The sequence below is a fragment of the Terrapene carolina genome, unplaced genomic scaffold, assembly GCF_002925995.2.
Source record: "Terrapene carolina triunguis isolate 2854851 unplaced genomic scaffold, T_m_triunguis-2.0 Scaffold58, whole genome shotgun sequence".
Classification (NCBI taxonomy): domain Eukaryota; kingdom Metazoa; phylum Chordata; order Testudines; family Emydidae; genus Terrapene; species Terrapene triunguis.
In genome coordinates this window covers 73,895,922-73,918,263 of record NW_020664409.1, presented here as the reverse complement: position 1 = coordinate 73,918,263, position 22,342 = coordinate 73,895,922, and the positions used below count along the sequence as shown (strand labels likewise).

The window sequence follows — 22,342 nt, the reverse complement described above, 5'->3', positions numbered from 1 at the left end:
AAGCGCTACAGGTGAAGATGTTCTCTGCCCACAGGAGAGAGCTCTTCTGTCAGCATAATAAAACCACCTTCCCGAGAGGCGGTAGCTATGTCAACGGAAGCAGCTCTCCCACCGACATAGTGCTGTCCACACCAGCACTTAGGCTGATGTAACTTGTGTTGCTCAGGGGATGACTTATTCACACCCCGAACGACGCAAGTTATACCGACTAACCTGTAGTGTAAACTACAATTCCACCATATCTCATTATTTTGTGCCCATAAATGCCTGAGACATTAAAATGAAATATTTGTTTAATTCTTCACTTTCTTTTGTTTATTGAAGTTTACCCAAATAGGACAATTTGGGGTTTTATTCATATTCAAGGAATCCAAACATACTGCTCGAATTACTATGGCATGCACCTATACTCCAAAGACAATTCTTGTTCAGTATTAAGTTCCACCTACAGTTATTAATTTTAGCCACACGTCCCAGATATATGTGCCACTGAGGTGTCCTAAACCCAAGCAGTAAGTACACCTCTAACTATCCCAAGAAGAATTCAAAATGTAAGTAGTGTTTCAAACTAAGTGATCAGCTTCACAACTGCCAGCATGAAGATCATTTACTTTCTGGAGAAGTACTAGCAACAATAAGTAATAGGATTGCTTGCTGCCTGACTATACCCTGCCTGACAGCTAGTTTTGGGGATGTGATGCAAATGAGGTTTGGCACCAAGAAGTCTTATGATTGTTAGCTGCTGTCTGAGGATCAAAATCACCAGTCCAGATTGTTGACTATTGAAGAACAGGATAAATTTCTTGTTTGTGTAAGAGTTAGTTGTGTAACCACTCTTGCTTAATGGTACACTTGTAATAAGCAACCTTTTGTGAATGATTAGATGCCAAAGCTGAGGCATGTTTATTCCAGCAGCCATTTATAATTAAATTTACAAAGCAACAGAAGTTAGTCACAGATTTGGTCCAAAGGGTATCTATCGAGTTCACAGGCGAACACTACTAAAGCATACAGCCAACTGGGCACAGAATAAGCTATGAAAATGTATAGAACAAAACTTGTTCTTCTATAAATGTCATAGTTTGTGCCCAGGTGGCTACATGCTTTAACTAACCCACTGAAGAACACAGCATAGCTTCACTGATCCAGTTCACAAAGAGTTAAGCAGACCTGTAAGAAGTACTTTGTTCAGCAAATTTTTCTGGTAAAGTTTAATAGGATAGCTTCTCAAAGTGAGTTGAAGAGTAAATTCTAACCACGATAATTAAAGATAAAAGACAATTTAAGATGTATGGGTTCCAGAACATGGGTTTTAGTGACTCCACCTATAGCTTGTTATTAAGCCACAAGTTACTGGGCTCAGTGCAGGAAGTTCTATGGCCTGTGTTATGCAGGGCAGGAGACTAGGTCTGGTGCCGCTTTGAGTTGGCATGTCCTGGTTTGTGGGGAGCAGCTTGCTTCTCATGAGCTGGCTCAAACAACTCTCCAACCTCTCTAAGAAGTGGGAGGGTTCGAGAAAGTCTCTAAGCTCATTCCAACTCAAAGTGGCCCCAGACCATGCCATAACGACAGATGCAAAACCTGCAGACATATCTCCACTGCTACAATAATCAACACCCCCACAACACATCTTTCAAGATCCATGGGCCCTACACACGTAGTGTACCTCATCCAGTGCACTAAAGGCCCCAACAACAACTAAGGGCATGTCTTCACTAGCAACATTAAAGAGCTGCCACGGCAGTGCTTTAATGTGGCTGTGTAGTTGCATCACCAGCACTGGGAGAGAGCTCTCCCAGCACTATAAACAAAAACAAACACCTCCATGAGGGGAGTGGCTCCCAGCGCTGTAGCACTGTCTACACTGCCATGTTACAGCGCTGAAACTTGCAGCTCTCATAGGGGTGTTTTTTCACACCCCTGAGCAAGAGAGTTGCAGTGCTGTAAAGTGGCAGTGTAGACAAGTCCTTAGTGGGTGAAACCAAAACAATCACTACACTCTTGATTGAATTTACATAGGAAAATTATCAGAGACAAACACACCACATCACCTGTGGGTGAACACTTCACAGAGCCATCACACTATATCTGGCCTATCAGTCCTCATCCTCAAAGAAAACCTGCACAACACTTTCAAAACCCTGAAAGCTTAAATCATACTCTGATAGACACTATCCACTAACTCCCTCTTTTTGTCTGATGACTGCAGAGGTGTTAACAAGCCACTCTACCTTGAATGGTCTCTTACAATGTGCGCTAACTACTTATGCTAAACAATATTTTCCACCTTGCATTTTGCAGTGACATGTAACCAATTTCTGCAGGCTTTAAGAACTCATTCAAAACATTTCCAACCTTTATGGTCAAGAATTTTCCGAACATGAAGCAATGTAGGGGGTTTCTTCCTGAAACTACAAACATCCATCTTCAGTGCCTCTGATCCTGCTAAGAGCTTTCACAGGCAGAAGCAGACTGAAAACAAGACAGTGGTTTCTTGAAGCCTTCCAGATACAACCTATTGGGCTCGTCGATAGATAAGAATTATATCATATTAAACCATGATCTTGAGCAGTCTTGAGAATTAAAAACGTTAAGAACAATTTAGCATTCAGTTATGTTAAACATGACGACCCCCATTTACACCAAATGCTAAGCGGTGTTTAAACGTTGTGTCAGTTTCTAAATGCTGTCCAGGTCATGCTCTAACCTGATGCAATTTCTCTGTAAGTTTACAGGTGCAAGCCAACTTAACATAACCAGTTTATAACAGATATAAAAAAAAAGTCCACAAACGATAGTCACTGGTTTAAATAAGATGATTTAAGTTAAACCAGTGCAACCTCCAGCTTTAGATAATACCAGTCAGATAAAGAGACCCCAAAGTTAACACCCCACAAGTGACACAAAGGGAAACAAAACAAAAAAACACTTACAAGCCTCCTGCAGGGAGGCAGAGTTCCCAGTGGGAGCAGAGCCTTCATATTCTGTTGTTATGCTTCCCTCCATGCAGCTCCAGCTTGGGGGGGAGGGGGAAGAGGAGGAGGAGGAGGAGAAGGGCGGGAATGTTGGGGGCTGAAAGGAATGGCTGGCACGTGCTGCATTCCAGCTATTCCCAACGCTACAGCTGGTTATTAATTCTCAAACTTCTCTTTAGCGCCCTCTCCTGGATTGTCCCAAATGGCTCTGTGGGGGTGGGGAGACATCCTGTGTTCCCACAAGACCTATCCTACCCACCATGAGGCTTCCACAGCCCAGCAGGGAAGCAGGCATTCAAACGGACAGTTGTTGTTGCCTCTGCAATTGCACAGAAGGCCAACAGGGAGCTGCTCAGAACACTCCTGTCTCACGCCAGGCAACATAACAAATGAAATTCAATGTAAATAAATGCAAAGTAATGCACATTGGAGGTAAAATTTTATCATCTTACAGTATTATAAATTAACTATGACCTCAAGAAAGAGAGGTTTCAGAGTAGCAGCTGTGTTAGTCTGTATCCGCAAAAAGAACAGGAGTACTTGTGGCACCTTAGAGACTAACAAATTTATTAGAGCATAAGCTTTCGTGGGCTACAACCCACTTCTTCGGAGACAGAGGCATCATAGTACCAAGCTCAATGAAGACCTCTGCTCAGTGTGCAACTGTGGTTAAAAAAATAAAAACAGTCAGTTGCAAAAAGAATGGGATGGTGAATAATACAGAGAAGGCTTTTATACAAGTCAATGGTGTGGTCTCATCTGGAATCCTATGTGCAATACTGCTCACTCTGTCTCAAAAAAGGATATTGCAGAACTACCAGGGGTTCAAAGAAGGGTGACAAAAATGATGGAAGGCAAGGAAAAAAGCAAAACCGAAAAGATCGGAAAGTTACTTTGGAAGGGACATGTAGATATGATAAAAGTATATAAAATAATGAACGGTATATAGAGAAGGTTCTCCCCATTTCAAACACAAAAATAAGGATATATTCAATTAAATTAAAAGGCAGGAAATTAAAAACCAATAAAAGGAAATACTTTTTCATACAATGTATAATAAATCTCTGTAATTTGCTGCCACAAGAAGCTGTTGAGGCCAAAAACTTTGCAAGATTAAAAAGGGATTGGATAATTTTATGGCTATCAAGAATATCCATAAAAGTCATAATAAAAGGGTTGCATAAAAGACATTAAACCTTATGCTTCAGGGCTTAAGCCAATCTCCAACTGTGAAACAACAGGATCAGACCTGATGTGCAGTACAGATTATCCCATATCCACCTACTCTGGGGTTCTTACACCTTCCTTTTAAGCATCTGAAGTTGGCCACTGTAGGAGACAGAATGCTAGACTAGATGGACCTGGGCTCTGGCTCCATCCTGGGCTAGGATGGAAAGTCCTATGTTCTTGGGGGTGCAGGGTAAGTAGTGGGAGACAGTTGGACATGGTACCACCAACTTCTCTCCATAGCAACAGGGTTGATTAAAATACTTCAGTTTAAAATTTGCAGGTCATATCCTTTCATAATCAAATTTTATTAGAGTCCCTGTGGAGGGCCAAAATGCTGATCCTCAAGCGTGACAGGCTAAACAGCCGTTTAAATATCTTGTGTATAAACTGGGTTTGTAATTCTTTATTTCATGCTCCAATGCTTGTGATTCTTCATCTTTAATTCAACTGATCTACATTTGCAACTTTAATTAAAGTTTTTCGTGGGAATTCAAACAAGAGGCTACGTATACCAAAACAAAAAGCAAGTTTGTTTGAAGGATCAGTTGACAAGTGATACTAAATGCACCATAAAAAGAACAGGAGTACTTGTGGCACCTTAGAGACTAACAAATTTATTAGAGCATAAGCTTTCGTGGGCTACAACCCACTTCTTCGGATGCCCACGAAAGCTTATGCTCTAATAAATTTGTTAGTCTCTAAGGTGCCACAAGTACTCCTGTTCTTTTTGCGGATACAGACTAACACGGCTGCTACTCTGAAACCTGTCTAAATGCACCATAATACATAAATCAAGATAAACAAGAGTACTAGTGTGTTAGCCAGCACATTATACAAAAAATGGCTCAATCTCCTGAATATAATAGATTTAAAGGCAGAAGTTCTGTAGCTGTGAAAGTCGAACATTTTTGAATCTTGACATACTGTGTTTATCATAGTCCAAACCAATTCTGATCTTACACAGTAACCTGAGCCATTGCAGCATTTCACTATATTCTTACCTTGGTGCAATAATGTTGCTCTTGAACAACATACTGTAAATTACCCCTTCAACAGGGAAAAAAAACTGGACAATGTATTTTAAATCTCTTTAGAAAATGCTCCAAGTCATTCAGACTTATGGATCTATTTTTATTTTACAAAATGACTGGCCACAAATTCTGCATAATTCAAACCTCCTCTCTTGCTCCTAACCCATATGGTAACAATTACTGAACACAAATGCAATCAACCCACATTTTGCTATGCATCCATTCTTGAACACTCCTGTGAAACAAGTACTACATATTAGCACTAGCTGAATTCACTGTACATGATTACTCCTGGGGGAATTATGTGCCACTGCATATGCAGAGAACTTATGTCCCCCGCAGATTTCTTTGCTTCCACCCCAGAAAAAATGACTTTCTGACAAGGAAGCAAAGGGAAGCAACAAGAGTGATCATGCGACCCTCCCCAGCAGTAGTATCGGGTGCCCAGGGCAGCTGGCAGAGAGGTAAATCATTGTGGGGCAGAACCCAGAACCCTCCCTGACGAGTCCCACTCCACCTGCACCACCCCAACAAGCCACCCAGCCAGATCCCCAAACTACTGAGCCCCAACCAGCTGCACCTGGATCCCCACCCCCCCCCAGCATCTGGACCCCACCACTGAGCTCCCCACACCCAGACACCCCCATCAAGCTCTATCCCCCCCACTGAGCCCAACCACCTTCACCTGGACCCCCCTGCAGAGTCCTATTACTGTGCACCCAGAACCCTCCCAACAAGCCCCTGTGCATCCAGGTCCCCCACTGAGCCGCCCACACCCAGACTGTCCCACAGAGAACCCTCTCAACCCACATATGGATCTCCCCACACTAAGCCTCTCCACACTTGGATCCTGCCTTGCTGAGCCCACCCGGCAGTGAGGGCAGAACCCTAGGGTGTTTCTGGGGCAGGCCCAGTCCCTGCGCTCTGTCATGATCAGGTGGAGCCTCAGGTTCAGCCTCACCCTTGAGTCCATGTCCTGGAGGTGGAGGAAGCTGCACAGTGAACTCCCACCTCTGTGCAGCCAGTGGCCTGTGCTCCCCAATGCCATGCTGGAGCCTCCACATTTATTTGACAAATACAATTTGCAGAATTTTGTAGAATGTCCTCGGGAGTAACACGATGAGACAATAACTGATTTTACTTGATGCTCCTTGAGTGCATTAAGTTAATTACCTCCTCCCTACAGGCCTTTTGGTATTTCAGCCTTATTGAAGAATGTAAAATAGATAAATTATTAACACAGAGTGCAAAAATACTTTATCGGAGCTTCACACCTTTTAAGACCATTTCTAATTGAAGATTCTGAGCAAAGGCTTCATTTTATTGAGGTTACTTGTATTAATTATCATGACTTCTTTAAGTTAGTATCTTGCTGTAATATGTAAATTTCATTACATTAAACAATACACAACAAGCTGCACTTATGATTAAAGCAATTCCCCCCCCTTTACACACTTTAGTATTTCATACAGAAATTTTAGTTCAATAATAACTGGACTCCAAACCTTTGCTGCTTTTGTGCCACAAAACAGCTTTGATAGCTACTATATACTAGAACTAAGTATTTTCATTTCGCCATCTCAACATCCCAAAAAGTTAAAGCCAGCCAAATAAACAAGCAACAAATATCGTCAATATAGTTCATGTTCATCCTTAAGTCTACATTTAAACAAGAAATTGAAGCTTAATTCTGTCAAGCAAGAGTGAAAAACAAATAGCAGAAAACTCAGGCTCGTCTCTCTATTGATCTATATAGCATCCTGCTGTTTAACTTCTGGTTTTAGCCTTAACTCTAACTTGCTGATAATAGTCACGATGGCCATGTCTACATTAGCATTTCATAAAGCCTCCTACCACTACATTACCATCTTTGCAGCTCTCTAGGAGCCATACCCAGGCTGTATCCACAATTAACAGTTGGGGGGGGTGGAGGGAATGATAAAGAACAAGGATATTGTACCCTGACAATTGAAGTTGCACACAGCTCTGCATAGAGCATTTCTTCATCTTGGCCACAATGTACTGGGAGTCATGAATGGAGTAACAAAAGGCAAAGAGATTTAATTTGAACTCTCTTTGGCAATCTTACTATATTGCCAATTCTCCAATTCCTCCTTACTTCCTGCCCTTGACAAGGAAAACTCTTCCTATTCTATTTCAGGGCCCTTCCACAAGCTCTCCAGTGCTCTCTACTTATATCCCTGCTTTAATGAGCTCCTGGCCACCCCTATTTTGGTTGCCTTAGTGTATGAGTTAACTGCAATGAAAACACATTATCCGCACTCAAATAATTCCTCTGAGTTAGCCTAGCTCAAGCAAGAATGGCCATACTGCAAAACACTCCAGCTACACACAGCGGTGTTAGTGCACAAGTTTACCATCATACTCACATTAAGGGTTTGTATGTGAGGATGGGACTCAAGTTAACTGAAACTGAAAAGACGGGATTACTTTTTTCCTACTGGGAGAAAAACCTGAAGATGCCACCTACCACCTATTTCCAATACCCCCCTCCCCCAAAAAAATCTTGCAACATGGTGACCCTCCTCTAAGTAAGGAGGACTCAACATGTCTCCTGAAGCACATTAACACTGTCGTACATATGCCAAAATTTGGTCTCTTGAGGAACTTTTAGGAGCCTAGAAAACTTGGGACCCAAACGACCTCACCGTTTAGTCATCATATAAGTTAATACTTTGATCCCCATGTGTTTCTTCTTATAACTGGGTCCACAAAAGAATCAAAATAAGTTCATGGAGGATAGGTCCCTGAATGGCTATTAGCCAAGATGCTCAGGGACACTACCCCATGCTCCGAGGATCCCTAGCCTCTGACTGCCAGAAGCTGGGAGTGGAGGACAGGGGATGGATCACTCAATAACTGCCCTGTTCTTTTCATTCCCTCCAAAGCACTTGGCATTGGCCACTGTCAGAAGACAGGATACTGGGATAGATGCTGCGTTCCCTCTAAGCTGCGCAGTCGGGCGGCCGCCCAGGAGTGATTCAAGGGCCGCGCACTTCATTAGCAGAACTGCGAACATCTGGCAGCATGTGTTCACGTGCCCCTCCCCCGCTGCTTTGCAGCCATGTTGTTCTTGCTCTCTGCCTTGGAGCCCAGGGCCAGCTGTTCCTGGGACCCTCCTGCTGGCTGTGCAGAATGGGGGAGAGAGAAGAGGGTGCTGATGTCAGGGTGTTCCCCTCCCCCTCTGTATCCTATCTCTGCAGAGCAGGGAAGGGGGGACAGGGTTCAAGAGCAGGAGAGCTGCTGTGGTCTGAGGTCTGAACAAGCCTTCTGAGCTCTCCCACAGTGAGTGAGTGCCTTAGAGACTTCCCCAACAGCCAGCACACACAATCTCTGTTTTTCACTCACTCTGTCTCTCCTGCTCCTCCCGCCTCCCTCCCAGCCATGTACCCCATCTCCACAGAGCTGGGGAGGGGGGGACAGGACTTAGGAGCAGGAAAGCTGCAGTGGTCTGAAGTCTGAATGAGCCTTCTGAGCCCTCCCGTGGCAAGTGAGAGTGCCTTAAAGAGACAGCGCACAGCATCTCTCAGAGACTTCCCCAGCAGCCAGCACACACACACAGTCTCTGTCTCTCTCCCTCACACACACACACTGTCCCAACACATACTATTATTTTTGTTATTGTTACTTCTTGGTACTTCCTGCAATGCACATATATTATCTGTAATTTTATTCTTTCAAAGTGTGTTATTTTAGTTTTTTAACTAGTCTATACATTTCATAATTTTTATTTCTCTTATGCTTAAATTTAATTCTTTGAGTACTGAGTTCTAAAATGCCTAACCTGTCCTGGTTGGAGTAATTATCCCTGGGGTAACTTTTAAAAAAATATTAAAACTAGGTTTTTTGTTTCTACTAGTGGTGCACATCCACACATTACTTCGGTGCACATAACATTTATTCCGTACATGGATGGAAAAAATTAGAGGGAACATTGGCTAGATGGACCACTGATCTGACCCAGTATGGTCGTGCTTATGTTCTACCACTAACTCAGACTGGGGAGAGCAGAAAAAGACAAAAAAAAAGAGGAACTTCTCTTAAGATGAGCGACACCAAAACATTTTATCAAACTCCCACTGTGAAAATATTCCAACAATAGCTTTCAGGTAACACACCAAGATTACCATAAACTTGGCAGCCTGCCACTGTAGTCATTTAAAGCTTGTGCAATGTACCAAAAGTAATTCGCTAGAAAAGGAGAGGGAAGGGGACAATAAAGAAAAATCTTGTTACACAGCAGAAACCCTGTCATCCAAAACTCAACTGCTTGGCCCTCCCTTTCCAACCAAGAACCAGCTGACTTCCTGTTCTGACTCTCAATTACCCAAATGTATTTGATGCTGTCCAAGAAGTTCAGATAATGGGAATTTTACTGTTTTACTTTAAGAGTGCTATATTAGGCCTGGTCTACATTAACACCCCAATTCGATCTAAGGTACGCAACTTCAGCTACGTGAATAACGTAGCTGAAGTCGACATACCTTAGTTCGAATTTACCGTGGTTCAGACGCGGTCCACACGCGGCAGGCAGGCTCCCCCGTCGACTCCGCGGTACTCCTCTCGCTGAGGTGGAGTACCGCAGTCGACGGCGAGCACTTCCTGGTTCGACTTATCGCGTCCAGACCAGACGCGATAAATCGAACCCGGAAGTTCGATTGCCAGCCGTCGAACTACCGCGGTAGTGTAGACCTGGCCTTAGAAAGAAATGCTGCTGCAATGCAACAGTAACTGGAAAACTAAACTAAGAGCAAACTAAGCACGCATACAACTAATTTTTAGAAGTGAGTGAGGTTAGTGCTTAAGAAAGATACCAGCTTGACAGCAGTTGTGCCTGAAATCCTTTATTTCTTTACTAAACAGGTTCAGGAATGGCAGACTCAGAACTACCATCAAACTGACCTTACTGCCTCAATCTTGATGTAGAAAACCACCTATAAGGATGTGTCTACACTATGGACTTTACAGCAGCACTGCTGTACCGCTACAGCAGTGCCGCTGTAAGCTCTCCCGTCTACCACTCTCCTGCCAGCATAATTATGCCACCCCCAATGAGTGGCATTAGCTATGCCAGCAGGAGAGCCTCCCCTGCTGACATAATGCTGTCCACAGTCACTTTTGTCGGTGAAACTTAGGTCGGTCAGGGGCATGTTTTTTCAAGTTTTCAGTATGCTGCAGGTCTTTTTATTGATAATGCAAAAGCATACTATAGAAGCTATCGGGGGAAACGGTTTTATCAAATGATTAAGAAACAGATGGGGGATAAGCCTTCTAGAGGGTGAGGTGGGTTTTTTCTTTTTGCATGATGTAGTTGAAGCTTCTGACAACGGGGTAAGAAGCCAAGCTAGTCTTTCCCTCCCCTTCTTAGGCAAAGGTTGAGAAGACTATGTTTGGAAGGAGCAAATCTTGACAGGGGTGTGAAAAAAACAACCCCCCCCCCCCCGACTGACAAAAGTCCCAGTGCGGACAGCGCTATGTCGACGGGAGACACTCTCCTGCTAGGGGTGGTTTAATTATGCCGGCAGGAGAGCTCTCCTGTTGGCAAAGAGCGGCTACATGGGAGCCCTTACAGCAGCACTGCTGCAGTGATACAACTGTGCCACTGTAAGGTTCATAGTGTAGACATAGGTGTTTTAGCAGATACAGTAAGGCAATAAGGCTATCAATAAGCACATCAGCTTGATGTTTCTGCTAAACTGATTAGCAGTGAAGAAGTTAATGCTGACATTTAATATTTAAGAATCCAGAGTTCATCTATTTACATGAATTGAACAGTTCATCTTTCACAGCTACAGCTTAAAGCTGTCTGCAGATTCAGGAATGTAAGAACTGCCACTCTGGATCACAAAGGTCCATCTAATCCAGAGGTTCTCAAACTGTGGCCCGCAAGCTCCACTGAGGTGGTCCGAGGATAGCTCCCCTCTAAGGTGCACGCCTGGGCGGCCGCACTCAAGTAAATGAAGGGCCACCCACATAAATGAACCATGCAGGGCTGCGGTGGCCAGAGAAAGAGGCGACTTTCCCCAGCTCCAGGGCTGCGGCTGCCGGGGAGAGACAGCCCTCCTTCCCAGTCTCAGCTCTGTGGCAGGGGAGCGACCCCACTCCTTCCCAGCCTCAGCTCAGGGGCTGCCACGGTGGGGGAGAGAGAGAGAGACAGAGAGAGAGAGAGAGACACACACACACACACACACACACACTCCTTCCTTCCCAGCCCCAGCTCAGGGTCTGCCACAGCGGGGGAAGAGAGGGCACATCCATTGCATTAGAAAGGTAAGACTACCGATATTAACATGAGTTGTGTGCTTTTATTTGTAGAACAAAAAAATGTTGTTTATTAAGTTTTTTTTATATAGCGCTTTTGTCCAAAGCACTTTACAATAGTTAGCTAATGGTACAAACAACGTTTGGAAAGATCCTTAAGTGGTCCGCCAAGACCCTCAGCAATTTTCAAGAGGTCTGTGAAAAAAAAAAAGTTTGAGAACCACTGACCTAATCTATTATTCTGACTAAGAGTGGCAGATACCAAACATTTCAGAGCAAGATGCAGGAACCCCTGGAGCAGACAATTATGGAATAACCTTCCCAGACCACATCCTGAAAGAAATCTTTCCTCAACCTCCTCTTCTGGCTTTCAAACAACAAAAACTTCATCCAGTTAGTCATCAGAAGCAAGCTCCCCACAGACCAGGGTACCAAGTCAAAGCAGCACCAGCCCCTCTCAGATGAAAAACCTGTAGACATCTCCACTGTTACAATGATCCCACCAACACACATTTCAAGATCCATGAGTCCTAAACATGTGGTGTACTTCATCCAGTGCACTAAATACCCCCATAACAACTATATGGTGAGACAAGACAATCACTACTCTCGAAAATGAACTCACAGGAAATGATCGACAAAAAACACCACCTATGGGTGAACACTTTCCGCAAAGTGATCACAAACCTTCAATACACCTTCGTAAGTAGAGTCCGGGAGCTTAAATCCATAACTTTGCAAGACACTTCTAAAAATCATGGATTGAATAGACACACTGGATTTATGGTTTATTACAACAATCTCTGCTAAACACCCCCACCCCTGCAGCTTCCTCTCCCTCCATGACTGGAGAGGTGTTAATGGGCCACTTCACCTTTGATGCTCTCTTGAAATGTGTTAACTTATGCAAAACAATCTGTTCTACCTTGTACTTAGCTGTGACACCAAGTACTGTACATTCCCCAGACCTGAAGAGCTCCGCGTGAGCTTGAAATTTTCTATCTCACCAACAGAAGTTGGTCCAAAAGACATTACCTCACGCACGTGGTCTCATTTTCTACTGTCATACCATTAAGATTATTATTTTACTATTTTTCCCCTTACCCCCACTTTTAGATCATGAGAGCCATCATTGTCCAATTTCAACTTTTACAGTAAAATGTCTCCCCTGTACTATATACAATCTATTTTAAGAGGACAGATACAGTTTTCACTCAAATATAACTAATAACTGACACTCTGTACCTCAAAATAGCACCCTGGACCCCCCATATTCACCACTGTCATGTGATATGTTTTATACAAAGTATGCCTTGTGAGGTATCATTTAAAAAGTCTTGATCTGTTGAACCTTAATATCCTGTTGGATTGTATGTATTATCATTGTACATGAAATTATGAAGTACTGCTGTATGTGTTACTGAAATACACTGTGAGGTTGGGAGACACCCAGAGCTGGCTTTCAGTAGGGACAAAGGAGTAACAATCGCTGCCCAGACAGGCGTTGATCCCAGAGACTTCTCAGAGAGGACAGGCAATGAGGACTGCCTGACCGCACGTCACAGCAAGGCTCTTTTTAGCAGCTGGAAAAAAGTATAAAAGAGGGACAGTGACATCATCATTTGGCCTCTCTTCTCCCCCATCTCAACACCTGGAAGACAGTCTGGAAGACAAAGACTTTGAACTGGGGAGATTGGTCCCAGGCTGGGAAGGGAAACCAGCCTGTGTATTGAGAACTGTGAGCTGCCTGTAACATCTATTAGGGTGAGACAGACTGCTTAATTCAAATGTTGTTTAGTCTGTAGAATTTATACTGCGTTTTTATTTTTATTTCTAGGTAACCAACTTTGATCTCTTTTCCTGCTACTTGTAATCACTTAAAATCTATCTTTCTGTAGTTAATAAGGCTTTTTTATATGTTACCTAAAACAGAGTGGCTTTGGTTGAAGTACTTGGGGAATCTCAGCTCAGGTTAACAAGGGCTGTTGCACATCCACTACCCTTTTGTCAGAGTGGCAAACTAATTAATGAGCTTGCACTGTCCAGTGGAGTCCTAAGTAGTAAGAGGTTATATTTCTGGGGTGCAAGGCTGAGGTGAAGGGTGCCTCCCTCTGTATGATTCATGAGTGGCTCAGGGAGCATTCGTGCAATTTAGTTGGGTGTGGGGCTCCACATTCTGATGGCTGAGTGATCACAGCACCTGGAGGGGTGTTGCTGCCTGTCTCTGGCATAGCATTGTGTGAGACAGTCAAGGCTAGAGAGTTAAGGAAGCACAGCAGTTCCACAGATCCAGGTTGTACACCAGGGATTCCGTTACACTAACATACTCTGAGAAGGGAAGAGGGGGTTTTAGAGTTGTCAGGAAAAAGTATTAACATTCTATGTCAGTCATCAAAATCCAGTATAAATTCCTTTTTATGAAATCTATTAGGGGAAAAGTGAGGAAATCAAAAAATGTGAAACTAGATACAGACACAAGATTCACCACACCACAAAAAGAATCATGAGACAAATCAAGAAGTCAAGAAAAGGAATTAGCTGCATTAAGTCTAAGGATGGCAGAGTGTGCCACAAAACCAACAGTATTCCAGATGGACAGAATACGTGAAGCAAGTTTTTGACAATCCTGAAAAATTGAAGATATAGACACTGCAAACTACAATGTGGAAGATAGAAACAGGGATGAAGAGTATAAAGTGAGGAAAAGCAGCTTAAGTGAATGGTGTTCTGTTTGAAATGCTACAGTCCCTGAATGAAGAGTCAAAAACTAGCCTGGGGTGGGATAGCTCAGTGGTTTGAGCATTGGCCTACTAAACCCAGGATTGTGAGTTCAATCCTTGAAGGGGCCACTTAGGGATCTGGGGCAAAATCAGTACTTGGTCCTGCTACTGAAGGCAGGGGGCTGGACTCGATGACCTTTCAAGGTCCCTTCCAGTTCTAGGAGATGGGATATCTCCATTTAAAAAAAAAAAAAAAAAAAAAACACACCTGCTAAAACTTTTCAGATATATACACAAGGAGAACTTCCAACAGACTTCAGTCTTAATTACTCAACCAAAGATTAATAATGCTAGGATATATAAACAGTGAACTATAAGCCTGATAAGCCACACACTAAGTTTTGTTGAAAGTTGTCAGCACATGGATACATCAACATCTTCAGACAAAATGTAGCAGAAGTCAGTTTGGTTTCCACCCAGTAGTAGGCATAAGGGAAGCAATCTTTGCCCTGAGGATCTTATGCAATCTAATGATAGAGATGCAAAGGGAAATGTATAGGTGCATTGTGGATTTTGAGAAGGCATCTGATAAAATCCAACACAAGAAGATTTACATTCCTCAGGAATAGGTTATTGACTTCCGAGATCTACAATTAATAAAAAGCCTGTATGGGGACAGAAAGCATCAAACCAAACAAACTATGAATTGAGTATTGCAACATCAAGAAAAGTGTGCATCCTATCTCAGCAACTATTTAATACATAGTTAGAAGGTATGAGGGAAAGTTTATAAGACACCAAAGAGAACATACAGTTCAATGGCATATACATGAACATAAAATATGCCAGTGGCCCAGTCTTCATAACTTCGACTAGGGAAGAACTTCAGAACATACTTATTACTGTGAAAATACTTGCAAGAAAGACAGAATGACAATCAACATTAGGAAGAAAAAAAATATAACAAGTAAACATTTATGCATAAGATAGGCAACACTGATATCTCGACAATCAAATGGTAGTACAAGAAAATAGTTTCCTCTACCTAGGAAGCATAACAACATCAGACAGAAAATGTGACGAAGAAATTAAGAGAAGGATACAGCTGGGGGGGGGGGGGGGGGGAGAGGGAAACGTATTCAACAACTTCCAAAGCTGCTGAAAGTTCAAACTGCACATACACACTAAATTACTAAGTGCTCCTCTATGGATGGGAGAGCTGGACTCAAGAAGCACACAGACAACTCAGTCTTGGTGTTATAGAAGAATGTTAAAAATTAGCTGGATAACCAGAACTATGAACAATGAGGTGATGAGAAGGTTGGATTTAAAAAAAGAAGAGCAGGGTTTCCTACTCTCCACTGGCAAGTAGATTTTTTTTTTTTTTAAAAAAGGTCTAGAAAGGAGGAATCCTGAAAATTAAAGTCAGTGTTCAGATACACATTTTCACCTACCCAGCACACTTTAAATGGTGCAAATATGTACACACTATATGTCTTTTACACTCAACTTTATTTTACTTGTTTTCCAGTTTCATAGAACAAGTTAGAAATTTTAATCTGAACAATTTTGTTCACAATATCATCTTTCGAGACTGTTAGTGACTCCATCTGGAGCCAGGAAATTTACAAAGATAATTTACATAACCCCCTCCAACGCCATATTTGGCAAACATCATGCGACTAGTGTAGGCTTTTTGTTTATGAAACAGCATCAGTAATTTCAGCTCAGTTTTGGGAAAGTTTGCAAATTAAGACCCAGTGCTGCAAACTCTTGTGCAAGTGATCAACTTAACACATGCAAGTGCTCCCATCCTTGTTATGCATGGATCTGAGTCAACTCAAAATAAAGTCAATGGAAAGAATTTCACTGCTTTTGCTGCAAGTTGGATGGCATCCCAAATGGGTATTTGCAGAACAGAAACCTTAATGTTGCTACAATATATGGCTAAGGAAAGGGAACCCATAGTCAAAACATTTGTTTTAAATCCTAAAATAAGTTTAACTTTTTGCATCATTTTGCAGAACCATGGAAGAACTAGTGCAGGGGTTCTCAAACTGGGGGTCGGGATCCCTCAGGGGGTCGCCAGGTCATTACATGGGGGTGTCGCCAACTGTCAACCTCCACTCCAAACCCAGCTTGCCTCCAGCATTTAGAATGGTGTTAAATATATTAAACAGTGTGTTTAACTTATTGGGGGGGGTCATACTCAGAGGCTTGCGATGTGAAAGGGGTCTCCAGTAAAAAAGTTTGAGACCCACTGCACTAGTGGCCATAACATTCTGAACTACAGATTAAAAAAAATTCAATTTAGATGTTGCAATATCTTTACAAATGTTGCCAGACTCATTTTGTAAGCATTTATTAATCAGATTTGATATACATATATATAAACACACCCACACAAACACCAGTTTACATTATGTAATGAATTATGATGTTAATGCAATACAAATACAGTAGAATCTCAGAGTTACAAACACCAGAGTTACAAACTGACCGGTCAACCACACACCTCATTTGGAACCGGAAGTACAAAATCAGGCAGTGGAGGCCACACAAAAAAAGGCAAATACTGTACAGAACAGTACAGTGTTAAATGTAAACTAAAAAATAAAGGGAAAACTTAAAAAAAATATGACAGGGTAAGGAAACTATTTCTGTGCTTGCTTCATTTAAATTAAGATGTTATAAGTAGCATTTTTCTTCTCCATAATAAAGTTTCAAAGCTGTATTAAGTCAATGTTCAGTTGTAAACTTTTGAAAGAACCCACCATCACATTTTGTGCAGAGTTACAAACATTTCAGAGTTACTAACAACCTCCATTCTCAAGGTGTTCTTAACTCTGAGGTTCTACTGTACGTCTAAGTTACCCATTAATATAAGGCCTACCATAAAACCTCTCAAGTAAAAGATTTATCAAATTACATTTTCCCTCATGTACTTCAGGTCAGAAACTGACTAAATGTATTAAAGGCTTTCAGTGACTCAAAGTCATTGAAAAACAGAAGTTGGTCCCAAATGCACGAAGTAAAAGATAATACTGCTTTGTATGCTTGAAGCAAGAACAGTGTCTTTAATCTCTCTACAGTACCATGTTATACAAATGTTTATTAAAACAAACCTTTTCATTACACCTGATTTTTATGTATAAGAGTATCTAGAATACAAGGAGGATGCTTATTTATTTTGGCACTTCTCAACTATACACACCTACTTTCAACTAAGCTTCCTGTATGTTAAAAATAAAATACTTGACTGCCTTTAATCTTTACCTCCAAGAGAACACATTTCCCAGACACCTGAACGGACGTCTAATCCATAACAATTTAATAGTAATGGAATACTTTAAATAATATAGTTGTTTACATTAGTTAATGTAATGCAGAGAACCTTACTTTCTCTCAATGTTATGAATTACCTACATTTTCAGACATATACTTCTGATTTTCTTTACTGGGCTTGCACTCTTTGGTGCCACGCTGTAGGAAACATGAGATTGCCAGGGAAGATTAATTCAACTCTGACAAAAGAATGTTGCTTACCAGTAAGCGCTCTGCCACACAACAAGTTCAAGAGTGTTTTTGTAATCATTTCATGACTCACCTGACTTGGTTCAACATAGTTTTGTTATGAAGCTGCTGTGTTGTCAAAATTCAACCATGTTTGTTGTAGCCAGATCAGATAAGAGAAGTGAAATGGTTACAAAAAGAGAGTTGTAGCCTGGAAGGGTCCTCACTTGTAAACAGTCATAATTTGCTGAAGAAGAACTTATTTAGCCGTTTAGGCAGTTCCACAATTCACATAGTGAGAACACTAAGAAGTGCAAGTTGAGACGGCATGTCTAAACCAATGAATACACAATGATTTGGGCATAATTCAGTGCACATGCCAATTTTTTTTTAAGTGTACAAAAGTGTCTGGCCATTCACATAACTCAAGGTGTGAAACTCTATGATAATCAGAGGATACTACCACCATATCGGTCCCACGATTCCACACATTCTCACAGATCAAAACTGGGCCCAAATGCAATAGCAAGAATGCTCTAAAAAAACACAATTTTAACTTCCATTTCTGACCTGGTGGGATCAGTCTCTTTCGACCTGCAAACAGTAACAGAAAGCTGAACCAATATAAAAAAAATTTCTACTTTCAAAAACAGCCACAGTACAATATTTCTACAATATTGTTAGATGGCCAACATGGCTAATCTAATCATCTGCTTAACGGGGTTGGAATATTGTTGAAGCATTGTTGCAGAACACTTTCAAAGCAGTGTTATGTGATACCAGGGCATTCCATTTGCAATCACATTTACTCGCTTTGTATAGGTTAACCTTGTAGCGTGGACATGACTTTGTGGCCGTGTCTACTCCAGGGATGGGTACCAAAAAAAAATTCTATCAGAGCTAACACTAATTCATCAGTAAGAGCCATAACGTAAACAGGTTCCCATGGCCAGTCCCATTTAAGTTAAGCCTATTGAAAGCAGAGGTAAAAACAAAGGTCTAGATACAAAAGCCCTGTCTACACCAGGGCTCCCAGCAGTTCAACTGAACAAGGTGGAAAACTCCTCCAGGGTAGGCAAGGGGTCAATAGATAGCTCCGTGGTGACTTCACTGTACAGACTGCCAATGTTATCATGCCACATATGATTTTTCACTCTGGACCTCTGAACAGAGACCATTAAATACCACATCTTTAGTGAGTTGGCCGAGGTCCAAGTGCTGCAACCACAAAACCCCACAATCCCTACTCATGAGAACGTTCAGCAACATTTAGAAGACTTAATCCAACCGCTGTATTGCTCTATCTTGATCAAGAAGCTCAAAAACAGCCTATCAAGTTACTGCAAGGACTTCCAGTCCTTCACACACACCAACAGCTGCCACAACTATTCACAACCACTGAAAGAGTAGCTCTAACAACAATGCTGTCAATGCCTCTTACCTCGGCCTCCAACATAAGGGGCTTATACAGTGGTAGTTGTGACCTATCTCCTGAAAAAAACAGCTTATAGTCACAACAGTGCTCCTGGTCTAAGAGGAATAGTCTTGAAATCACTTTCGCATACAGATTTCCAGCACAGGTGTTCAATGAAAGTCAGTCTGTGGGAGTTCAACACTGACAGCTAATGATAGCTAGGTTGGCGATTAAAAAAAAACAAAAAACACCTCAATTTTGAACCTTCAGGACATGCACACAGCTAGCCCATCTAATCATATTAATTTCTTATTATCATCCTCATCTTCCATCCTACCGCTTATCATTCACTTGCTGTGTCCTATTTTGAAGGTCTTTAGAGCAGAACTATTTTCTTGTGTGTTTGTATACCATCAAATACATAATACAACCATACTCACACAGTTGAGTCTGTCCTGCTCACTGCGTATGACACACTTGAAGAGGGGCAAAGGAAAAATGTGTCAAATTTTGTTCCCCATATTACAAAATCGGGAAGGCTAAAGGCAAGTTAACTTTCCTTTTTCACACAATTAGTTGTATAATACGTTGCAGTCTTCTTCAGTTCTAAGAAGTTGCTTTCTGAAAAGTTCCAAGATATGGAGTACAGCATAAAAGTCCTGCATTTCATTCTCTCATCCACTTAACGCATGCAAATAACTCACTACAATAATGGAAAGGCATGTGTATTAGGAAGGATGATGCAACTGAGGAGAGGCCTACACCTCCCACTTCCACAAAATGTACTCAAAATGCTCCATCACCAATGGCAATGAGATTCATGCTGCCGAGCACCCTCAACATCTTGACGCTAGCAATAACTTGTTTGTCAGACTATTTCTACAGTTTTAGATTGCACTCTCATTACATTTACTTCATTTTTGGTAGACGATTATAGGAAAGGGGATTTCTCTGATTTTTAGTAAACCTGTCACTAGAACAGAGGTGGGCAAACTACAGCCCACGGGCCACATCCGGCCTCAAGCCCCTCCTGCCTGGCCCCTGAGCTCCTGGCCAGGGAGACTAGCTCCCTCCCCCGCAACCTCAGTTCACTGCGCCGCCGACGCAATGCTCTGAGCAGCGGGGCTGCAAGCGCTTGCCAGGCAGCGCAGCTGCAGAGCCGCAGCCTGACCTGGTTGGCTCCAGCTGGGCGGCGCGGCTATAGCACCGCCAGCCACCGGTGCTCCGGGCAGTGCGGTAAGGGGGCAGGGAATGGGGGGGGTTGGATAGAGGGCAGGGGAGTTTGGGGTGGTGGTCAGGGTGCAGGGGTGTGGATAGGGGTCAGGGCGGTCAAAGGGCCGGGAACAGGGGGATTGGATGAGGCGGCGGGCAGGCAGTCAGGAAGGAGGGGGGATTGGATGAGGCGATGGGAGCGGTTGGGGACAGGGAGGGGTGGATGGGGTGGGGGGGCCAGCAGAGGGTAAGAAGCAGGGGGGGTCAGATAGGGGGTGAGGGCCGGGCCATGCCTGGCTGTTTGGGGAGGCACAGCCTCCCCTAACCAGCCCGCCATACAATTTCGGAAACCCTATGGGGCCCTCTGGCCAAAAAGTTTGCCCACCCCTGCACTAGAGAACATTCTGAAGCAACATTTTGACAAACAATGACTTAAGAGTATTGACTAACTTTAATTGTAAGACCCTGCTAAGATCTCAAAGTTATTTGAACTGGTACAATCAAACTAGTGAAGAGGCTATATGTCAGTGGTTCTCAAACTTTTTTTTTCCCCCATGGACCACTTGAAAATTGCTAGGGTCTTGGCGGACCACTTAATGATCTTTCCAAATGTTGTTTGTACCGTTAACTATTGGCAAGCGCATTGGATAAAAGCACTATATAAAAAACCTTAATAAACTTTTTTTGTTCTACAAATAAAAGCACACAACTCATATTTTAATATCACTAGTCTCACCTTTCTAATACAATGGATGTGCCCTTTCTCCCCCGCCGCGGCAGCCCACAACCTGGGTCTGGGAAGGAGCAGGGGAGAGAGGGAGAGACCCCCCCCCACAGAGCTGAGGCTGGGAAGGAGAGCTGTCTCTCCCTGTCAGCTGCAGCCCTGGAGCTGGGGAAAGTTGTCTCTTTCTCTGGCCGCCACAGCCCTGCACATCCCAAATTCCTCCCACCCCCTCTTCTCACCCCACTGCACCCTCCCACCTAACCCCTAATCCCCCCAAGGCCACCACCTCACCTTACATGTGCGTCCTCTCCAGGGTCCAGGCACCTAACTAGTGGAGCCACACCTGCGCGGCTCCACTAATTAGGTGTGCAGCCACCCAGGTGCACACCTTAGAGGGAACTATCCGCGGACCACCTGAATGGAGCTCGCGGACCACAGTTTGAGAACCTCTGCTATATGTTAATATTCCAGTAAACTATTTTCTATGTCTTGCCTCAAAATTACTATATATAAAAAAGGAAAAAGGAAAACCCCAGTATTTCACGTCCACAAATTTTAGAGGTTGAATTCCATTTTTATATAATATGCAGAAGTCAAGGTACATTCTACTGAATTACATGCTAGATAATGAGCCCTACAGATTTTTATTTTTTTTAAATCCATGCAAGCAACTACCTCTATAAAATCTCTATAAAATGAAGTACTGCACTTCAAGAAAGGTTTTTAAAACTCAACAGATGAGTGTCTTTGTTTGTAAAGTGAAAACAAATATGCTAGAGAGAAACTATTTATTTACTCTAACACTACTGAGATTAAAGACTATCGAGACCATGCAGGAGAAAAATACTCAAAACAGTATTAACATCAGGGTGGATAAAAATAAAATAAAAATATCGTTTTTCTTTAAATCTGTTTTTTTATAAAATGCTTTTTGAGGAAAAAAGCAATCTAAAGAGTTTTAATAAAGATACATTCTATCTTTAAGATATCTCATCATGGAATAGGGATTATAAATTCTAATTCTATAATATGAGACAATATATTCATGTAATGTTTAAGAAAAGTTTTGTAAATGAGTTCGAATAGTTCATGGATTAGGGACCCAATCTTATGGGGTTCCACAGGCTTCCGTATAGATTATTTAGGTTAATCTTTCTATCTACCCAATGGGACTCGGTGCTCAGTCTAGAAGATACCAGAGATGCTTAGTTTTGCAGTTCTCAAACTGTGGATTTGTCTCT

At 42.4% G+C, this 22,342-nt stretch overlaps 1 protein-coding gene across 2 annotated transcripts in view; it reads right to left on the bottom strand.

The window, feature by feature from the left end:
• Positions 1-22,342, bottom strand: part of PLEKHF2 (pleckstrin homology and FYVE domain containing 2) — a 36,411-nt gene that overhangs the window by 5,066 nt on the left and 9,003 nt on the right. The window contains exon 1 of one of the 2 annotated variants that reach the window (XM_024202204.2): positions 2,934-2,987. The exons of the other annotated variant lie outside the window; for it this stretch is intronic. The gene's annotated coding sequence lies outside the window, so the exon portion shown is untranslated. Of the gene's footprint in view, positions 1-2,933; positions 2,988-22,342 lie in introns of those variants that run through there. 2 annotated transcript variants of the gene reach the window in all.